Source organism: Castor canadensis, chromosome 5 (assembly GCF_047511655.1).
Source record: "Castor canadensis chromosome 5, mCasCan1.hap1v2, whole genome shotgun sequence".
NCBI lineage: Eukaryota > Metazoa > Chordata > Mammalia > Rodentia > Castoridae > Castor > Castor canadensis.
The window spans coordinates 25,551,333-25,574,356 of record NC_133390.1 but is presented as its reverse complement, the minus strand read 5'-3'; the positions used below and the strand labels follow the sequence as shown (position 1 = coordinate 25,574,356).

General features: G+C 37.6%; 1 long non-coding RNA gene across 1 annotated transcript in view; it reads left to right on the top strand.

Annotated features, from left to right (window-relative positions):
* LOC141423040 (uncharacterized) overlaps positions 1 to 18,182 on the top strand; it is a 138,536-nt gene extending 120,354 nt beyond the window's left edge. Inside the window, exons 2-3 of the long non-coding RNA XR_012447703.1 lie at positions 13,313 to 13,782; positions 15,809 to 18,182. This is a non-coding gene — a long non-coding RNA (uncharacterized lncRNA). The remainder of the gene's footprint in view (positions 1 to 13,312; positions 13,783 to 15,808) is intronic.
* Positions 18,183 to 23,024: the final 4,842 nt, after the last annotated feature.

Sequence of the window (23,024 nt, the reverse complement as noted above, 5' to 3'; positions counted from 1 at the left end):
CTCATTTCAACTGTGGCTTCACCCACTTTGAAACCTAAGCAAGGATCTCCCTTCAGGAGGCCAAAGTAACAGAGCACCACCAAACCTTGATTCTGAGTGTCTTTAACACTACTAGACTAGGAGGTCTCAATATTGAAAGAATTTAAGATTGTGAAATAGCATGACTTCAAGATTATAAATAATAAAAGTTTATGTAAATACAAACACAACTCGGATACTGGACTTAGCAGGCAGACTTTAAAATAACTAAAATAATACATTGGGTAAAGGGAAAAGATTTCAGGAGCTTTTTAAAATTAGCATTTAATAGATGTATAGTGGGGATACATTGTGTGACATTTGCATATGAGTTTATAATATGTCTTTATTAGATTCACCCCTCCATCAATCTCCATTATCCTCTCTCCTCTCCTTCTTAGAACAACTTTAACTTGTCTCATTTTTCTATTTTCATACATGAAGCACCCTCCACTACAACAGAAATACATCCAAACACACACAAGGGACACAAAACCCAGCAGCCCCTGTACTACTTGCCCCACCCACCCCTTTTCCTGCCACCCCTTTTCCTGCCCCCCTTTTTAGTGCCACCTTTCCCAATTCCCCAAAATCTACAACTAGCCAAATAACCATTACCTTTCCCCCAACTCCCAGCAGCACTGGGGTTTCTGTATTGTACGTAAACAACTGGTCTGGCAGTGAGCCTGTGAATTTGTTATTGCTAAATTACATCTCCAGGCCAGGGACAGAAAGTGCACAACAAGCTAGCTAACAAACAAGTCAGTCACAACACAAAAATTAAATCAGGAAAAGAAATCAGGCAACCAAAGCCACCAACTAGCCTATCGAAAACATAGTTGCACATCATGAAGTGGAGTGATGGGAAGAAGAAGGGATGGAACTACTTTCAGCAAAACAAATAATTCAATAAAGGAATCAGTCGGAAATGAAGAAAATGGATACCCAGTTCTTGAACTCAACAAAATGATAAACAATAAATGTTACCAAGGAGCCCAGTGACAACCCATAAAAACTCTCAAAGAAGAAATCTTGGAAAATATCACTAAGAAATTCATGGAGAAGATACTAGACATGGCAAACCAGAATGTACAAGATGCACTGAAGAAATTTCAAGACACAAAAATAAAGAACATAAGAAGACACAGAAACAAATAAAGGAACTCAGAAAGTACTTCAACAAACATGAAAGTGAAACAAGGACGCTATAAAAAGAGAGATATATGAATTAAAGATGACAACAAAAATTACAAAAGAGGAGTTGAGCAAAGATATTGAAAACCTCAGGAAAAAAAATCAAACAGAAATCCTGTAAATAAACAGAAACTTCAGCCAAACCAAAAACACAGTGGAAGGCCACTCCAGAAGACTAGAACAAGTGGAAGACAGGATCTGAGACCTTGAGGATAAAATAGAAATTAAAGAAAAGCAGAAGAAATCTGAGTCAAACAACTCAAGAGCTATGAAAAGAATAGGCAAGAACTCAGTGACTCCTTCAAAAGATCAAACTTGAGAATCATGGGCATTGAAAAAAGTGAAAAGGTACAATCCAAACAGATACATAATATATTCAATAAAATAATAACAGAAAAATTCCCAATCTCAAGAAAGTTTTTCCCATTCATGTACAGGAAGCCTCTAGGACACCAAACAGACTTAACTAAAAGAGAACCTCCCCAGGGCATATTATCATTAAAACAACAAGCACTGAGAACAGAGAAAGAATATTGAAGGATGTAAGAGAGAAAAAACAAATAACATGTAAAGGTAAACCCATCAAAATCACAGCAGATTTCTCAACAGAAACCTTAAAAGCAAGAAGGGCATGGAATGAGGTATTTTGAACACTGAATGAAAATAACTTTAAACCTAGGATATGCTAAAAGCAAAACTATCATTCAAAATTGATGAAGCAGTAAAAATCTTCCATGATAAACAGAAACTAAAACAATATATGACCACCAAACCACCACTATAGATGATTCTACAAGGAATTCTGCACAGAGAAGGTGAAAGTAAACAAAATCACAAGAGGATGGGAAGTATCAAACCACAGGAGAAGAAAACACAAAAAATCAGAGATTAGCATTGGTTCAACAGTACACAATCAAATCTTTAAACAACAAAAACAACTAAATGGCAGGAATCACCACATACCTATCAATATTAACAATGAATGTCAATGGACTCAACTCCCCCATGAAAAGACACCACTTGGCAAACTGGATTAAAAAGGAAGTTTGACAATCTGTTGTTTATCTAAGACCCATCTTTTTTGACAGAAATAAATACTGGCTTAGGGTGAAAGGCTGGAAGAAGACTTACCAAGCCAATGGCCTCTGAAAACAGGCAGAAGTAGCAATACTTATATCAGGCAAAGTAAACTTTAAGCCTATATTGGTCAAACAAGATAAAGAAAGACACTTCATGCTAATAAAAGGGACAATACATCAAAAAGAAATAATTATCAACCTGTATGCACCCAATGTCAGTGCACCCAGTTTCATCAAACATACTCTAAAAGACTTAAAAGCACATATAGACTCCAACACAGTGGTAGTGAGAGACTTTAATACCCCTTTATCACCAATAGATAGGTCATTCAAACAAAACATGAGCAAAGAAATCCTAGAATTAAATGACTCCATAAATCAAAAGGATCTAACTGATGTCCTCATAATATTTCATCCAACAACAACACATTCAACAATATATATTCTTCTCAGCAGCCCATGGATATGTCTCCAAAATATATCATATCTTAGGCACAAAGCAAGCCTCAACAAATACAAGAAAACAGAAATAACATTGTGTCTGGTCACAATGCATTAAAACTAGAACTCAACAACAAAAACAACAGCAGAAAATACGCAAATAATCAGAGGCTGAATAACACACTGCTCAATGATCAGTGGGTCAAAAAACAAATATGAGAGGAAATCAGAAAGTTTCTGGAAGCTAATGAGAATGAAAACACCACTTATCAGAACATATGGGACACAACAAAGGCAGTTCTAAGATAAAAGTTTATAGTCATGAAACATATATTAAAAGGTTAGAAAGATCTCAAATAAATGACCTAATGCTACATTAGAAACTCCTAGAAAAACAAGAATAATAAAACCCAAAACAACCAGGAGAGAAATAATAAAAAAGGGCCAAAACTGATGAAATAGAGACCAAAAATCCATGCAAAGAATCAATGAAACATAGCACTGTTTCTTTGAAAAAAGAAACAAGATTGACAAGCTCCTGGCAAATCTGACTAAAATGAGGAGAAAAAAGACCCAAATTAGTAAAATCAGAAACAAAAAATGAGAGATAACAAATATTAAGGAAATCCAGAGACTACTTTTGAAAGCCTATATTCTAATCAAGTGGAAAATCTTGAAGAAATAAGTAAATTTCTTGATACATATGACCATCCAAAACTGAACCAAGAAGATATTAACCATCTAAACAGATCTATAATGCATAATGAAATTGAAGCCACAATAAAGGGTCTCCCAAAAAAGAAAAGTCCTGGACCTGATGGATTCTCAGCTGAATTCTAGCAGACTTTCAAAGAAGAACTAATACCAACCCTTGTTAAACTTTTCCATGAAATAGAAAGGGAAGGAACACTGCCTAACTCATTCTATGAAGCAAGCATTACACTTATCTCAAAACTGGACAAGGACACATCCAAAAAGGAGAACTACAGGTCAATCTCAATGAACATCAATGCAAAAATCCTCAATAAAATAATGGCAACAGTTTATCAGAAAGTTCATTCACCATGACCAAGTTGGCTAAATCCCAGGGATGCAGGGATGGCTCAACATATGCAACTCAATAAATGTAATACAGGACATTAATAGAAGGAAAGAAAAAAACCACTTGGTCATTTCAATAGATGCAGAAAAAGTCTTTGATAAGATTCTGTTGGAGACTAGGCATGGACTTTAGACTGGGAAATGATGGAGCTTGCAAAGTCTCTCCATGGTAAGAGACTAGGAGAGACTCTCTTACTCTCATTCTTCCAGCACCTGGTGTCTTGACCTTAGTTCCTGTATCTCCTTTGAAGAAAACAACCTGTTGTGACCACACACCAGCTCCCTGATGCCAACTAGATAAAGTACCAGAACTGTTAGGAAACTCCTTGATGCTGGATTAATCAATAACTTAGATAAGCTGTCCTGTGTGCCTTGACAATTTCAGAAAAGATGTGTTGTAATTAAGCTTCTATAGCCTTAGGAAAACTAGCCCACCAGACCTCATTCCTTTTACCTTAGATCTAAGAATTGTTGAAGCTTGAATTTTACCTGATTAATTTCCTTGTACTGACCTATAAAATAAACACTCTGGCTGGGGTAGGTGCTCACGTAACCAACCAGGAACATGCAGCCCTCCAGACCCCAGTTTTGTTTGTCTTTTTGTCTGTGTGTGTCTTTATTTCTATTCCCCATTGCTCCCACTCAGGTTCAGCAGCTCAGCCATGAAGGTTGTAGTAAGTGGTGCCCAAAGTTGGGGCTCCTGACTATGGAGGAACTCACTGAGAAGGTGAGGGAACGCTCTCTGAAGGGACATGTCCACAAGGAAAATAAGGTAAGGGGAGAGTGCAATACTGAATATAGTCAAGAATAATAAATATGGGACAAACTGCATCTAAAGAGAGAGATCTTTATGTACAGATGCTTAAAACTAGAGGTAAGTCTAAAGCCTTCAATGTCCAAGAGTGCACTCAAAATTAACGTAATTGTTTTGTATTGCATTGTGTAAATTTTGTGTATGACTATTGTATGATTAATTTATTAGAGACAAAAAACCTTATTGGAGACTGAGGCTGACTCAAAACACTATTCCTAAAATTGACTCTTGCCTCAGCTGTTAAGCTGCCCAAAATGGGTCCTAAAAGAAAAGAACGGGACACTTCTCGATCTGCTTCTAAAAATTAAAAAAACAAACAAACTAATCAATGTACTTGTGGCCACTTAATTAATTTTTACATGTTCTTGAGCTACTGAATCTATGCACACTTAAATTGACATTTATGGCATGCCTAATTTGAGTTTTTTTTACATATGCATATATATTTAAACATCTTTAGGATGATTCTTATTATATAATTTTTGTAAAGAAATAGAAGACTTCTGTTCTCTTCTCTCCCCCACCTCTTTTGCTGATACTTTTAAGAAAAACCAGTTTTTCAAAGGTTATGTCAATCAGGTCTAACTAAATTACAGGCATTATTTTATGGACATTAACCTTAATCTGTTTCATTTTATCATAAGTAATTTACATTCAACTCTTCTCTAATGAGATCTATTAACAAATGGTGTATTCTTATAAAAGTTATTTTTAAAATACAAGTTACAAAGTAAACAAGTAGAAAGGATATAGATAGGTATTGAATGTATCTTTTGTGGAAAAATTAAAGGAAAAAAGGAATGTTTTTGGATAAGAAAGGATTTTGTAAAGAAGGATTTGTCCTAAAGATTGTTCCAAATATGGAGAAGAAGGATAAGAACAAACCATCAGAGGGTTTAGAGTGTTATATGAAGGTTCTGAGTAAGTCTTAAAAGTGTATAATAAAAGCTTTAGTGTGTGATAAAGTTAAAGTTGACTATAATCTAAAAGTTACCTAAAAGTCTTTTTTAGGATCATGTCAAACTAAAATCTTAATTCTCCATGTCCATAAAATGACAAAGCTATCTTAATATTATTCTGCTCTGAGTAACATCTACAAAAAATTGTTATAGGGAAAGATTTTATCAAAGTAATTAGTTGTGTTTTCACTTGATCTTGTCAAGCTTTAAGTACTACTAAATCAGAGTTCATTTACATATTTACTCATGCAAAGATCTCTTAAATGACCACCTTATAACTGTGTTCTCTTTCTATACTTTATCTAAATAGGCTACAAACATTTACAAAGTTAAAAGTTTATGTAAAATGATGGTCTAAACCTCTCTTTTATCCAAAAGTGTTACATTTAACTGACCACCTAAAGTTCTTTATCCAAAAGCATTGATATAAATCTTTGACATATAAAATGTTTATGAAACTTTTGACAGGTGTGCTGTTTGTAATCAGTAACATTCAAAAAAAACCTTTCCATTTGGACAATCCTGCTACTTAAAAGCTGACCTATTTATTTTTAGTCAAATAAGTATTACTGTATGTGTATAAAGTATAACTGTAGATCAAAAACTCAGGCTATTTGGGATCACTGGCATTGGCCCCCTAACTTGAAGAGATCTAAAGTTAACGGTGCTAGCTTTTGCAAGCTTGTGTCCACATGTTCCTAACTGTAACAAGGAGCATTTAGTGCTGCTGTTTTAGTACTATCAGTCATACTTATTTTCCTAAAAATGCAGTCTACAATGGAAAAACTAAATGTCTGACAATTCCCAAACTACTTTTCAGTATTTTAACCATGGCTATTCTCAATCTTTTCATTCTCAGTCTAGGACCTTCTTCAAAGCATTTGCAAATACCCAGTAATTATTTTCTTTTTTTTTATTAATTTTATTATTCATATGTGCATACAAGGCTTGGGTCATTTCTGCCACCTGCCCCCACCCCCTCCCTTACCACTCACTCTGCCCCCTCCCTCTTCCCCCCAACCCCTCAATACCCAGCAGAAACTATTTTGCCCTTATCTCTAGTTTTGTTGTAGAGAGAGTATAAGCAATAACAGGAAGGGACAAGGGTTTTTGCTGGTTGAGATAAGGATAGCTATACAGGGCATTGACTCACATTGATTTCCTGTGCGTGGGTGTTACCTTCTAGGTTAATTCTTTTTGATCTAACCCTTTCTCTAGTTCCTGGTCCCCTTTTCCTATTGGCCTCAGTTGCTTTTAAGGTATCTGCTTTAGTTTCTCTACATTAAGGGCAACAAATGATAGCTAATTTTTTAGGTGTCTTACCTATCCTCACCCCTCCCTTGTGTGCTAAAGCTTTTTTCATGTGCTCAAAGTCCAATCCCATTGTTGTGTTTGCCCGTGATCTAATGACCACATATGAGGGAGAACATACGATTTTTGGTCTTTTGGGCCAGGCTAACCTCACTCAGAATGATGTTCTCCAATTCCATCCATTTACCAGCGAATGATAACATTTCGTTCTTCTTCATGGCTGCATAAAATTCCATTGTGTATAGATAAAACATTTTCTTAATCCATTCGTCAGTGCTGGGGCATCTTGGCAGTTTCCATAAGTTGGCTATTGTGAATAGTGCCACAATAAACATGGGTGTGCAGGTGCCTCTGGAGTAACCTGTGTCACAGTCTTTTGGGTATATCCCCAAGAGTGGTATTGCTGGATTAAATGGCAGATCAATGTCTAGCTTTTTAAGTAGCCTCCAAATTTGTTTCCAGAGTGGTTGTACTAGTTTACATTCCCACCAACAGTGTAAGAGGGTTCCTTTTTCCCCACATCCTCGCCAACACCTGTTGTTGGTGGTGTTGCTGATGATGGCTATTCTAACAGGGGTGAGGTGGAATCTTAGCATGGTTTTAATTTGCATTTCCTTTATTGCTAGAGATGGTGAGCATTTTTTCATATGTTTTTTGGCCATTTGAATTTCTTCTTTTGAGAAAGTTCTGTTTAGTTCACTTGCCCATTTCTTTATTGGTTCATTAGTTTTAGGAGAATTTAGTTTATTAAGTTCCCTATATATTCTGGTAATCAGTCCTTTGTCTGATGTATAGTTGGCAAATATTTTCTCCCACTCTGTGAGTATTCTCTTCAGTTTAGAGACCATTTCTTTTGATGAACAGAAGCTTTTTAGCTTTATGAGTTCCCATTTATCTATGCTATCTCTTAGTTGCTGTGCTGCTGGGGTTTCGTTGAGAAAGTTCTTACTTATACCGACTAACTCCAGAGTATTTCCTACTCTTTCCTGTATCAACTTTAGAGTTTGGGGTCTGATATTAAGATCCTTGATCCATTTTGAGTTAATATTGGGATAGGGTGATATACATGGATCTAGTTTCAGTTTTTTGCAGGCTGCTAGCCAGTTTTCCCAGCAGTTTTTGTTGAAGAGGCTGCTATTTCTCCATCATATATTTTTAGCTTCTTTGTCAAAGAGAAGTTGGTTATAGTTGTGTGGTTCATATCTGGGTCCTCTATTCTTTTCCACTGGTCTTCATGTCTGTTTTTGTACCAGTACCATGCTGTTTTTATTGTTATTGCTTTGTAATATAGTTTGAAGTCAGGTATTGTGATATCTCCTGCATTGTTCTTTTGACTGTGTATTGCCTTGGCTATTCGTGGCCTCTTGTGTTTCCATATAAATTTAATGGTAGATTTTTTCAATCTCTTTAATGAATATCATTGGGATTTTGATGGGAATTGCATTAAACATGTAGATTACTTTTGGGAGTATCGACATTTTTACTATGCTGATTCTAAAAATCCATGAGCATGGGAGATTTCTCCACTTTCTATAGTCTTCCTCAATCTCTTTCTTCAGAAGTGTATAGTTTTCCTTGTAGAGGTCTTTCACATCTTTTGTTAAGTTTACACCTAGGTATTTGATTTTTTTTGAGGCTATTGTAAATGGAATTGTTTTCACACATTCTTTTTCAGTTTGCTCACTGTTAGTGTATAGAAATGCTAATGATTTTTCTATGTTGATTTTATACCCTGCTACCTTGCTATAGCTATTGATGATGTCTAGAAGCTTCTGAGTAGAGATTTTTGGGTCTTTAAGGTATAGGATCATGTCGTCTGCAAACAGGGATATTTTGACAGTTTTTTTACCTATTTGTATTCCTTTCATTCCTTCTTCTTGCCTAATTGCTCTGGCTAGGAATTCCAGTACTATGTTGAATAGGAGTGGAGATAGTGGGCATCCTTGTCTGGTTCCTGATTTTAGAGGGAATGGTTTCAGTTTTTCTCCATTAAGTATAATGCTGGCTGTAGGTTTGTCATATATAGCTTTTATAATGTTGAGGTACTTTCCTTCTATTCCTAGTTTTCTTAGAGCTTTTATCATGAAATGGTGTTGGATCTTATCAAAGGCTTTTTCTGCATCTATTGAAATGATCAAGTGGTTTTTGTCTTTGCTTCTGTTAATGTGGTTTATTACATTTATTGATTTTCTTATGTTGAACCACCCCTGCAACACTGGGATGAAGCCTACTTGGTCGTGGTGAATAATCTTTTTGATGTGTTGTTGAATTCGGTTTGCCATTATTTTGTTGAGGATTTTTGCATCAATGTTCATTAAGGAGATTGGCCTATAGTTCTCCTTTTTGGAGGTGTCTTTGCCTGGTTTTGGGATAAGTGTAATACTGGCTTCATAAAATGTGTTCAGCAGTTTTCCTTCCCTTTCTATTCCATGGAACAGTTTAAGGAGGGTTGGTATCAGTTCTTCTTTAAAGGTCTGATAGAATTCAGCAGAGAATCCATCAGGTCCTGGACTTTTCTTTTTGTGGAGACTCTTGATTGCTGCTTCAATTTCATTTTGTGTTATAGGTCTATTCAGGTGATTAATTTCCTCTTGGTTCAGTTTTCAATGATCATTTGTATCTAGAAATCTGTCCATTTCTTTAAGATTTTCAAATTTATTTGAATATAGGTTCTCAAAGTAGTCTCTGATGATTTCCTGGACTTCCATGGTGTTTTTATTATCTCCCCTTTTGCATTCCTGATTCTGCTAATTTGGTTTTTTTCTCTCCTCATTTTAGTCAGGTTTGCCAGGGGTCTATTGATCTTGTTTATTTTTTCAAAGAACCAACTTTTTGTTTTATTAATTCTTTGTGTGGTTTTTTTGGTTTCTATTTCATTGATTTCAGCTCTTATTTTTATTATTTCTCTCCTATTTGTTTTGGGATTTGCTTGTTTTTGTCTTTCTAGGAGTTTGAGATGTATCATTAGGTCATTGATTTGGGATCTTTCAGTCTTTTTAATATATGCACTCATGGCTATAAACTTTCCTCTCAGGACTGCCTTAGCTTTGTCCCATAGGTTCCGGTAGGTTGTGTTTTCGTTTTCATTGACTTCCAGGAACTTTTTAATTTCCTCTTTATTTCATCGATGATCCATTCTTCATTAAGTAATGTGTTATTTAGTTTCCAGCTGTTTGCATGTTTTTTGTCTTTACTTTTGTTGTTGAGTTCTACTTTTACTGCAATGTGATCAGATAGTATGCACGGTATAATTTCTATTTTCTTATATTTGCTGAGACTCGCTTTGTGCCCTAGGATATGATCTATTTTGGACAAGGTTCCATGGGCTGCTGAGAAGAATGTGTATTGTGTAGAAGCTGGATGAAATGTTCTGTAGACATCTACTACGTCCATTTGATTTATTGCATATTTTAGATCTTGGATTTCTTTATTGATTTTTTTGTTTGGATGACCTATCTATTGATGATAATGGTGTATTAAAGTCTCCCACAACCACTGTGTTGGTGTTTATATATGCTTTTAGGTCCTTCAAGGTATGTTTGATGAAATTGGGTGTGTTGACATTGGGTGCATATAGATTGATGATTATTATTTCCTTTTGGTCTACTTCTCCTTTTATTAGTATGGAATGCCCTTCTTTATCTCGTTTGATCAATGTACGTTTGAAGTCTACTTTGTCAGAGATAAGTATTGCTACTCCTGCCTGTTTTTGGGGGCCATTGGCTTGGTAAATCTTCTTCCAGCCTTTCATCCTAAGCCTATGCATATTTCTGTCAGTGAGATGGGTTGCCTGTAAGCAACAAATTGATGGATCTTCCTTTTTAATCCATTTCGTCAAACAGTGCCTTTTGATGGGTGAATTAAGCCCATTAACATTAAGCATTAATACTGACAGGTATGTGGTGATTCCTGTCATTTAGTTGTCTTAGTTGTTTGAAGGTTTGATTGTGTTTACCTAAGTTGAGGTTACTCTCTACTGTCTTGCTTTTTCTTTTCCTGTGGTTTGGTGCTGCCTGTCTTTTCATGGTTAAGTTGGGTTGAAGTTTCTGTATGCAGAATCCCTTGCAGAATCTTTTGTAATGGTGGCTTTGTGGTCACATATTGTTTTAGTTTCTGCTTATCATGGAAGTCTTTTATTGCTCCATCTATTTTGAATGATAGTTTTGTTTGGTAGAGTATCCTGGGGTTGAAGTTATTTTCATTCAATTCCCGGAAGATGTCACCCCACACTCTTCTTGCTTTTAATGTTTCTGTTGAGAAGTCTGCTGTGATTTTGATGGGTTTTCCTTTGTATGTTACTTGTTTTTTCTCTCTTACAGCCTTCGATATTCTTTCCTTAGTTTCTGAACTTGTTATTTTAATGATGATATGTTGTGGAGTAGTTCTATTTTGATCTGGTCTGTTTGGTGTCCTGGAGGCCTCTTGCATCTGTTTGGGAATATCTTTTTCTAGATTTGGGAAATTTTCCATTATTATTTTGTTGAATAGATTACACATTCCCTTCGTTTGCACCTCTTCTTCTTCGATGCCCATGATTCTCGTTTGGTCTTTTGATGGAGTCGGTGAGTTCTTGCATTTTCTTTTCACAGGTCTTGAGTTGTTTAATTAATAGTTCTTTGTTTTTTCCTTTAATTACCATTTCATCTTCAAGTTCTGAGATTCTGTCTTCTGTTTGTTCTATTCTGCTGGATTGGCCTTCCGTTGGCAGTTCTGTTTCGTTCTTTTTTCTGAGGTTTTCCATATCCTGGCTGTTTTCCTCTTTAATGCTGTCTATTTTTGTCCTGAGTTCATTTATCCATTTATTCATTGTGTTCTCTCTTTCACTTTGGTGTTTATACAGTGCTTCTATGGTTTTCTTTATTTCTTCTTTTGCTTTTTCAAGTTCTCTATTTTTGTTGTCTTGGAATTTCTTGAGTGTCTCCTGTACATTTTGGTTGACCCTATCCAGTATCATCTCTATAAAATTCTCATTGAGTACCTGTAGTATGTCTTCTTTTAAATTATTCTTGTGGGCTTCATTGGGTCCTTTGCATAGTTTATCTTCATTTTGTTGGAGTCTGGATCTGAGTACCTTTTTTCTTCATTCCCCTCTGGTTTCTGTACTAATTTTTTGCTGTGGGGAAACTGGTTTCCCTGTTTTTTCTGTCTTCCCATCATTGTCTTTGGTGTTGTTACTGTCCCTGTACTGTGTGCAATTAAGTATTTTCTATCTTGTAATAATAACAATGGTAATATTTAAAATGAAAAGGTGAGCTGAGATGGAAAGCAAGAAGTTAAAGAAAAGGGGAAAACAAATACACAGACAAGAGGGAGAAAGCAGAACAAAGTTTCAGACAAGGAAGTTTCAAAGGTATAAACAGGGAGTCTTAGTGTACTAATTGCCAGTAAGCTGAACAGACATTAGAGGGACAGAGAGAGGATTGAAAATCAAAAATAAAAAAAGTTAAGATAGGAATAAAAATAAAAAATAAGTAAATGAAAGAAATATCTATATATTAAACATGAATTAAAATAAAATGGAAAATAGAAAATTAAAAAACAAAACCGAAAAACCAAAAAACCCTCCAAGTTCAAATGCAATGAAGTTTCCGTCTTAATTATTTTGTTGTCCATCTCAGTCTCCAATCCTGGAAATGGTGCCTCAGATGTTGTTCTGTAGTTGTCTCATCAAACGGGACGCATAAAATAGAACAAAACTACACACACACACACACACACACACACACACACACACACAAAACCCACCAAGTGTCCCAAGTTCAAATGAAATACAGTTTCAGTAAGTTTTTCCACTTCCAGGTGTCATTTGGTAGTTCTCTCATCAAAGGTAAGGAGAAAAAGAAAAAAAAGTGTCTGGAGACAGTTCTGAGAATGGTATCTGCAGTTGTGGTTTGCCTGCCTGCTGCTGTCAGTCTGCTGTTGCTGGAGGCCTTGTTTATGCAGATCTCTGGGGTGAGCTTAGCACTCACCTGGCTCTGCAGGCTTTGTTTGTTCAGCACTCACCTGGCTCTGCAGGCTTTGTTTGTTCAGAGTTCTCCTGTGCAGGAGGCTCTGCTACAGGCTTTCCACTTTCCAAGCACTGGGAAAGGTGACACTGCACCAGCATTGTCAGGCCTGTGTGTTTATTTATAGTTCATGTGGGAGATGGGTCTTCCCTCCTCTCCTGTGGAGTTTTCCTCCCTCCACCACTCTCACAAGCTTTCCTGCTCCTGGTTGCTGGGTGCATGCCCCACCCCTGCTCCCACCAGAGCCTCTCTGGCCCTCCCAGCTTGTTTATTTACAGTCCCGGGAAGGATTCCCTTCCCCCAGTCTTCAGCACTCAGGGTGCCCCACCTTTTCTCCAGCGTGTCTTTATTGCTCTTATTGCTTATTACTCAGTTTCTCTCTTTCCCCAGGTGGAGGTCAGTCTGTCCAGGGGGCTATGCTGCTCTGGCCCAGGCTTGTCTGTGGGAGTACTGCGGTACCGCGAAGCTCACCTGGTCCACGTCTTCCCAAGCTGTCTGGGAGCCGGCGACTGGCGGTCCGGGGGCCCTCATTGTTTCTCCGTTTAATGTGAAGTGGAGATTCTCTGAGCCGGCTGGAGGTGTGGAGGGGTCAAAGTTCTGCCTCTTCTCAGTGATTATGCCTGCAAAGTATGTCTCCAGCATCTCTCCAAGATTTCACTATAGGAGGCTCGCTTTCTGCTTCCTCCCTCTAGCCTCCATCTTGGAATCCCCTCCCTATTTTCAACTGAGTCAGCCTTCTAAATATCTACTTTTGTTGGCCTTTTTCAAAACCTTCAACTGTTGTCTGTTGACATTCTGCAGCATTTTTATGTTGTTGGGATATCATCCATAGTCCAGACAGAACTAAAAATGGATTCCAGGTAAGCCCACTTCTTCTAAATTTCTTTTGTTGCTTATAATTTGGCGAAATGGGTCTTATTGCAGCTCCAAAAAAGGTACAAAAACAATCTCTCTTTTCATATTTGGGACAGCTTATTGAGGGATATGCTATCCACCCCCCCCAAAATAGAAATCTGTAAGGATAATTTAAAAACTTCAAATGATTTTCAAAAATTATTAGGTGATATAAATTGGCTACATCCTGCCTTAAAACTTACCAACTGTGAACTGTCTCAGGTTCACAGGGAGACACTCAACCATCATCTCCTAGATATCTCACACTGGAGGGTCATATGGTCTTGGCTAAGGTTGAACAAGCTATTCATAACTCTCAGAGAACTTGTGTTGATTATCTTCAACCAATGCAGCCTCTTATTTTACCTACTGCAATTCTACCCACAGGAGTTCTTTGGCATTCTCAGGGAGTGCTAGAGTGGCTACATTTACTTCACTCCCCTGCTAGGGTCATCACTCCTTACCATTATATGGTAACTAAATTAATAGCCATGGGATGTTTTTGCACTGTTCAGCTGCTAGGACTAGAACCATCCCTTATTGTTGTCCCATTTACCAAGGAACATCAAACAGGCTTGGCTATGGTGTACTGACACCATGTGACAAAATGCATTAGCTAACTTTACAGGACAACTTGGAGAACATTAACCTTCCTCTAAACTTCTTAATTTTGCTTCTCAACATGCTTTTATATTTTCTCACAATATCCAGGAGGATCCCATGCCTCAGGCTCTTGCAATTTTTATTGATGCTTCAGGTTCTGGAAATGCTGCTTACTTTTCCTCTCAGGGATGGACTGGGATGTAGCTTGGTGGTACAGTGCTTGCCTAGCATGCGTGAGGTCCTGGGTTCGATCCCAGCACCAAAAAAGAAAAGACAAAAAAAAAACCTCTCCCCCCCCAAAAAAAAAAGTTCTATAAACAGGTTTTTCCACTGCTCAGTGTGCTGAGCTTCAGGCATTTATATTGGCTTGTCAAGACTTTGCTCATGTTCCTTTCAATTTGTATGCAGACAGTGCCTATGTATACAGTGTGGTCAAAACTATTAAAACCTCCTATGTAGGACCTACCAATGATGAGCAGTTTTTTCATCTCTTCCATTAATTAAGGGCTTTATTACAACAATGTTAACATCCCTATTCTGTGGGCCATCGCCAGTCCCATTCTGGCCTTCTTGGGCCATTGGCAGAGGGCAATTGCCAGGCCAATGCCTCAGTTTCTCCATTAATTTTACAGGTGGATACATTATCACCAGTGAACCAGCCATACAGTCATTCTCAGTTCCACCAAAACTCCAGGGCTCTTTGTAAACATTTTCAAATCACCTGAGAACAAGCTCGTCAAATTGTAAAATCATGTTCAAGTTGTGCTCCTCATTTGTCTGTACCCGCTGAGGGAATTAACCCTCATGGTCTTTGCCCTCTAACATTATGGCAGATGGCTGTTATTTGCATTCCATACTTTGGATGACAGTGTTATGTCCATGTTGTTATTGATACTTACTCTTGTTTTGTTTTTGCCTCTCCAAGATCAGGGGAAGCAACACACCATGTCATAGGTTACTGCTTGGCCGCCTTTAACAGTGATGAGCAAGCCGCTCCATACTAAAACTGATAATGGCCCAGGCTGTACATCTACTGCCTTCAAGGCTTTCTATTCCTCCTACCAAATTCTTCATACCACAGGCATACCCTACAGTTACCAAGGCCAAGCTGTAGTAGAATGAGCTCACCAAACTTTAAAACTTCAATTATAAAGACAAGAAGGGGGAGACAGCTCCCTGGCCACTCAAATTAACAAAGCTCTTTTTACTTTAAAATTTAAAAATTGCTCTGAATCTGGCTTTACTCCAGCTGAAAAACATTAAGATCATTGTAATAAACAACATTTGCCTCAGGTATTGTGGAAAGATGTAATGACCAGAACCTGGCAAGGCCCCAGCCCAGTATTGCCATGTTAAGGGGCCAAGGCCATGCTTGTGTTTTTCCTGAAGGTGCAGAAAACCCAATTTGGGTACCCTCGCAGTTTGTGAAGACCTACAGAACCCATCGGGTATCAGATGCAGAAGCTCCACCTGACGGAGGAGGAGAGGTTCCCAAGCCCCCCAAAAATCAAACCAACAGAGATCCTGTGACTGAAAGCAATAAGGACCACCCTTATTGGTCCTACAAGAGGCAACATCGTCACATTGACAAGCGCAGTAAAACAACCCAGGGATCTACACCTCCAACTTGGGGTCAAATAAAGTGCTTGGTGGATATGGTCAAGAATGCCATTAAGTGGTGGGGACAGGAAGAAACTCCTGCTGTTCTTCTGCTAGCGATGATTACCATCATTAGTCATCAGGTGAATGCTGCAGAGGCCTAGAACTCAGTACACTGGGCTTTTGTGCCACATCCACCTTTGCTTCATGCTGTTACCTGGAAAAGTCCACCTACATCAGTTTTTATTAATGACTGAGCTGGTAGGAGGTCACTCCAATCAATGGACACCTGGTTCCTACTTTCACTAGTTATAATTTTACAGGACAAGATGTTGCTTTACCCATATGTTTGGAAAATTTGCCTTATTCTCTCCCTCTCACGCCTATTTGGAAAAGTGCTCTGTTATGGAATGGCACTCAGTTTCTTGATGAAAGACTAGAACTTTTTGGCTTTGATGCCACTGACCCATATAATGCTACACACTGGTGTCACATTCCCTGCTGTCATGACAAACGCAATTCCTGGCACCCCCATAAGGGAGCCTCATGGGAACAATGTATATTTCCTTCTCCAATGGCTGTTAATGGTACAAGCTACAAGCTTGTGTACTGGTCCTATAATGGCACTTCTGACACTAATATTATTGGGAATTGAACCACCCCTCTGGTGGGACCAGACGGAGGAACCATTTGATCAGATATATGGAAACTCGGAGCTGCTACTGCTAATATCAATCTAACTAGCCATTCAGGCAGCTCCATTATTAAAGGTTTGCAAGCTTGTGTTCAACATCCTTTTGCTTTATTGGATGGATCAATTAACATCTCTAAAAATGGAACAATTTTTAATATCTCTTATTCTAATTGTAACTTAACCTCATGTGTGGACAATTATGTAAGTGACAACCTACATACAGTAAAACAAAGCCCCTATATCTTGGTACCTACAAATTTCATGGGACCATGGTATTAGGGGACTACATGTTGTCAAAGAAATAAAAACATTATTAGTAAGGGAAAAAAGATTTGTAGGATTTATGATAACAGGTATTATAGCAGCCATCACTGCCATTGCCACTATGACTACTGAGGCAGTAACCCTCTCACAAAGCATTCAAAATGCTCATTAGATTAATACCTTAACACAAAATGTCAGTTATGCCTTTCAACAACAAGTTGCTATAGATGGGAGAAAATTGATACCTGCTTAAATGCTGTAGAAGCTGCTTTGCTGGCTATGGGAGGCTCAAATGCTGAAATTCTGTAAAGATTTACTGTGCCATGCAGGCTTCCAACTTAGTTGTGTTACTGCAGCACCTACAATACAACAGACTTCCCATGGAAACTCATTAAAGCACATGTCATGGGAGCCTGGGCAAATAACAATGATTACCTTAATCTACAATCCTTAAGACAGCAAATTTTAGCCATGCAGCAAGCAAACGATCAGGTGATCTCTCCTGCAGATATAGCAAAGACTATATTAGAGGAATTACAAGGATTTAACCTTTTAAATAATCAGAAACATTCCTTCTGGTATGTCATTGGCATTGTATTATTAATGATTTATTGTTTCTGCTTACTTTCAGTTGGAGCTCAAAAGATCAAAAGGCAACTCCTTGGATTAGACATAGAAATGCATAGGGAGCACTTAAGAAATAGAGTAGGGGGAGATATTGGAGACTGGGCATGGATCTTGGACTGGGAAATGATGGAGCTTGCAAAGTCTCTCCATGGTAAGAGAGTGGGAGAGTCTCTCCTACTCTTCAGCACCTGGTGTCTTGACCTTAGTTCCCATATCTCCCTTGAAGAAAACAACCTGTTGTGACCACACACCAGCTCCCTGATGCAAAACTAGATAAAGTACTAGAACTGTTAGGAAACTTCCTGAGGCCAGATTAATCAATACCTTAGATAAACTGTCCTGTGTGCCTTGACAATTTCAGAACAGATGTGTTGTAATTAAGCTTCTATAGCCTTAAGAAAACTAGCCCACCAGACCTCATTCCTTTTACCTTAGATCTAAGAATTGTTGAAGCTTGAATTTTACCTGATTAATTTCCTTGTACTGACCTATAAAATAAACACTCTGGCTGAGGTAGGGGCTCATGTATCCCACCAGGAACGTGAAGCCTTCCCGACCTCAGCTTTATGTGTCGTTCTGTCTGTGTGTGCCTTTACTTCTATTCCCCATTGCTCCCACTCAGGTTCAGCAGCTCAGCCATGCAGGTCACAGCAAGATTCAGAACTATTTCATGATAAAAATTCTGAGAAAACTAGGAATAGAAGGAATGTACCTCAACATTATACATGCCATATATGACAAACCTATAGCTAACACCATACTTAATGTGGAAAAACTGAATCAATTTCCCTTAAAGTGAGGAATAAGATAAGGATGCACACTCTCTCCACTTCTATTCAACATAGTCCTGGAATTCCTAGTCAGACCAATAAGGCAAAAAAGAAGACCACAAATAGGTAAAGCAATAGTTAAAGTATCTCTATTTGTAGACAACATGATCTTGTACCTCAAAGACCCAAAAAACTCCTAGACACTATAAACAGTTTCAGCAATGTAGCAGAATACAAAATCAACTTACAAAAATCAGTAGTCTTTCTATACACCAACAATTAACAAATTGAGAAAGAATATTAAAAAAAATTCCATTTACAATAGACTCAAAAAAAATCAAATATGAATAAAGTTAACAAAGGATGTAAATGACCTCAACAAAGAGAACTACAAACCACTGAAGAATGTGGAAGACTACAGAAGATGTAAAGATCTCCTATGCTCATAGATTGGCAGACTCAACATAGTAAAAATGGTTATACTACCAAAAGCAATCTACATGTTCAACAAAATTCCCATCAAAATCCCAATGATATTCATCACAGGGATTGAAAAATCTACCTGAAAGTTCATTGGGAAGCACAAAAGACCATAAATAGCAAAGGCAATGCTGAACAAAAAGAGCAATGCTAGAGGTATTATAACAACTGACTTCAAACTATGCTAGAGAGCCATAGCAATAAAAACAGCATGGTACTGGCACAAAAACAGATGTGGAGACCAGTGGAACAGAATAAAGAACCTGGATATGAATCTATGCAGTTATGCCCACCTTATTTATGACAAAGTTAACAAAAAACATACAATAGAGGAAAGACAGCCTCTTCAATAAATGTTGCTGGGAAAAGTGATAATCTGCCTGCGGAAAACTGAAACTAGATCCATGCCTGTCACTCTGTACTAGTATCAACTCAAAGTGGATTCACGACCTAATATCAGACCCAAAACCTTGTGGTTAGTACATGAAAGAGCAGGGAATACTCTGGAGGCAATAGTACAGGCAAGGACTTCCTAGGTTGAACTCCAGAAGCCCAGCAACTAAGAGAAAGGATGGACAAATGGGACCACATGAAACTAAAAGGCTTTTGCACAACAAAAGAAATGGTCTCTGAAGTGAAGAGACCACCCACAGAGTGGGAGAAAATATTTGCTAGCTATACATCACACAAAGGACTGATAACCAGAATATACAGGGAGCTCAAAAAGCTAAACTCCCCCAAAATTAATGAACTAATAGAGAAGTGGGAAACTGAACTAAACAGAACTTTTTCAAAGGAAGAAGTCCAAATTCCCCCTAAAAATGAAGAAATGCTTACTATCCTTGGCCATAAGGGAAAGACAAATCAAAACAACCCTAAGATTCCACCTCACTCCTATTAGAATTGCTACCATCAAGAACACCATTAACAACAATTGGTGAGGATGTGGGGGAAAAAGGAATGTTCATACAGTGCTGTTGGGAATGTAAGCTAGTACAACTACTTTGGAAAACAATATGGAGGCTTCTTAAAAAACTAAACATCGATCTGCCATATGATCCAGTACTACTGCTAGGGCCAAACCTAGAGAAATGTGACTCATGTTATTATAAAGGCACCTGCCCACCCATGTTTATTGCAGCACTATTCACAATAGCCAAGCTATGGAAACAGCCAAGATACCCCATGATCAATGAATGGATTAAGAAAATGTGGTATTTATACACAATGGAATTTTACTCAGCCACAAAGAAGAATGAAATTTTGTTATTTGCAAGTAAATGGGTGGAACTGTAGGACATCTTCTAAAGTGAAGTAAGCCAGGCTCAGAAGGTCAAAAATCACATGTTCTTCCTCATATGTAGATTATAGACCCAAAACAAATGCAGTAATTTTATTGGACATGGGTCACACACTAAGGGGAGACTGCACACAGGAGAATTAGGGAAAGGGAAGGAAACCTAAAACTTGAATGCGGTTGATGTGCTCACTGTATAAGAGTGAATATATATGGGAAGGGGACCAGGAAGTAGTGAAGAGGTCTGACAGAGATGAGCCATGTGAGTTGCAATACATAAATGCATGGAAGCCACACTACGAATCTCTATGTATAGTTATCTCTATGTCAAACTAGTAAAAATGATGTCTTTTTAATTATCTCTTATGTTTTTTTCTTCAACAAAATCAGAGAACAAGAATGTGGAACAAGTTCTGCCTGAAGTGTGGGGGAGGTGGGATGAGGGTGGAGATGGCCCAAACCATGTATACACATGTAAGTAAATGTAAAACCAGTAAAACGAAAGAACCCCCCTTCCCCCAGGAAAAAAAAAAAACACCACAGACACAGGCATGTAAAACTTCTCCTAGGGGCCAGACTGATTAATACTAGTTGGTTCAAGTAAATCTGCAGACCTACCCTAGCTTTTTGACTATAACTGTGACTTCAGCTTCATGGGCTTGTCCTAGAGAGGGATGCAACACTTAATCCCCTTCCATCTCAATAAAAACTTGTGCCAGTAAAAGGCTCTCACAATATAGATGACCAGCTTTCAGTCTATCAAAATGCACTCCTTTCCCAATAAACTTTGCTATCACTTTTACTAAAAAAAAAGAAAAGAAAAAAATAGCACAAAACGGTCAACATTAAATACAAAACAAGGTAGAAAATGAGTAGCACAAAGTAAGGAATACAATAAACATGAAAATCAATTAGTAAATGATAAGCTAAGTCCAACTATATTGATAATTACATAAAGGATGTTGTACTACAAAATGAAATTAAAATAAAGATTGTAAGACTATTTAAAAAAGCAAGATAGCACTACGTACTAGTTAAATATAAAAACTCATATAAGTTGAAACTAGAGGATGAAAGCAGATATGTAAACAGTAAACAACAGAAAAGTGGTATGTTCTTAAGATCAGACAAAGTAAACTTTAAGACAAATAATATTACAAAAGGCATTGAGGGTTTTTATAGTGAAAAATGGTTAATTCATCTGGAAGACCTCCTTTTTTTTTCTCTCTTTCTTATTTGGTATTGTGGATTGATCCCTTGGTTTTTTACATGCTGAGTAAGTGCTCTACCACTCAGCTGTATCCCAGCAGAGGAAGACATAATATTTTAAAATGTGCACCCACCTAATATGAAAGCTTCTAAGTATATAATCAAAAATGATGAGAAATAAAGGGGGGAAATAAAGCCTCAAATGTTGTTGGAAGTTTTAACATCCTTGTGATGGTTAATTTTAAGTATCAATTGGGCCAGTGGATGCCAAGATATTGGTTAAATAATATTTCTGGGTATCACTATAAAGGCGTTTCCAGAGTTATCAGCTTTTGAATAGGTTTACCTTCCTCCATGTGATTGGGCAACCAATCTGCTGAAGGCCTGAATAGAACAAAAAGGTAGATGAAGGAAAAATTTATTTTTTGCTTGACAGCTTCATCTGGGGCATCAGTCTTCTCCTACTCTTAACTGGACTTATACTACCAGTGCTCTGGCTCTCAGGTGTTTGCACTGGACTAGCATTTGTACCATGAGTCCTCCAGTTCTCAGACCTTTGGCTGTGACTTCAACTCATACCATTTGTTTTCCTGGGTCTCAGGTCTTTGTACTTAGGATGGAACTGTATGACAAGCTTTCCTGGGTCTCTCTGGCTTGCATAATCATACCATGGGACTTCTCAGCTTCCTTCATTGCATGAGCCAATTCCTCAAAATCTCTCAATATAGATATAAAAATATGTACAGTCTTTGTCTAAAACCACTAACTAGCTAACTTATAGATGCTAGAAATTTCTCACAGTTCTAGAAGCTAGGAAGTTTAAGATGAAGGCATAAGCAGGTTCATAGTCTAATGAGTGCCTATTCCTTACTTCATGGATAGCCAAATTCTTACTGTGTCCTCACATTACAGAAGGAGTAAGTGAAGTACTTTGGGTCCCTTATTTTATAAAGGAACTAATCCCATTCATGGAGGCTTTGCCCTTATAATCTAATTGCCTCCCAAAAGACTTCACTTTTTTATACCATGAACTTGGAAGTTAAGATTTCATTATATGAATTTTTTGGGGGGATGAGGGAGAAACACTCATTATATTCCTAAAGTTAAGACAGTTTAATGTTTCAACGTGTGATATTTTTTACTTTACAAGTGTAGAGTGATACTCTGGTAATTTTGGGGAGTGGCAGTGAGCTCAGTTTCTATTCAGCCATGTGATCACCAGGATAAACAACCAATACCTTATAGTGTGCTGTGTTTCTACACTACGATGCATGATAGGTTACGTATATTGAATGCAACTTCATCTTATTGAGAATTAACCCTATAGGTTAAGGAGATACTCTCTCTCTCTCTTTCTCTCTCTCTCTCTCTCATCTCTGTCTGTATCTTTGTGTGTGTGTGTGTGTGTGTGTAGTCTGTTGGTTCTGTTACTTTGGAGAACTCTAGTACATTCGTTTTCTGAATAACTGATAGAACTAGTAGACAAAATGTCAGTATGTCTAGAGAAGACTTGAATGTCACTATCAAACAATTGGACTTAATTGATGTTCATAGAATACTAAATCCAATAAATGCAGAATATACATTTTTTTCATGTGTACCTAGAATATACACCAAAATAGACCATATGCATAAGGCCATAAAATGAGTCTCTATAAATTTCAA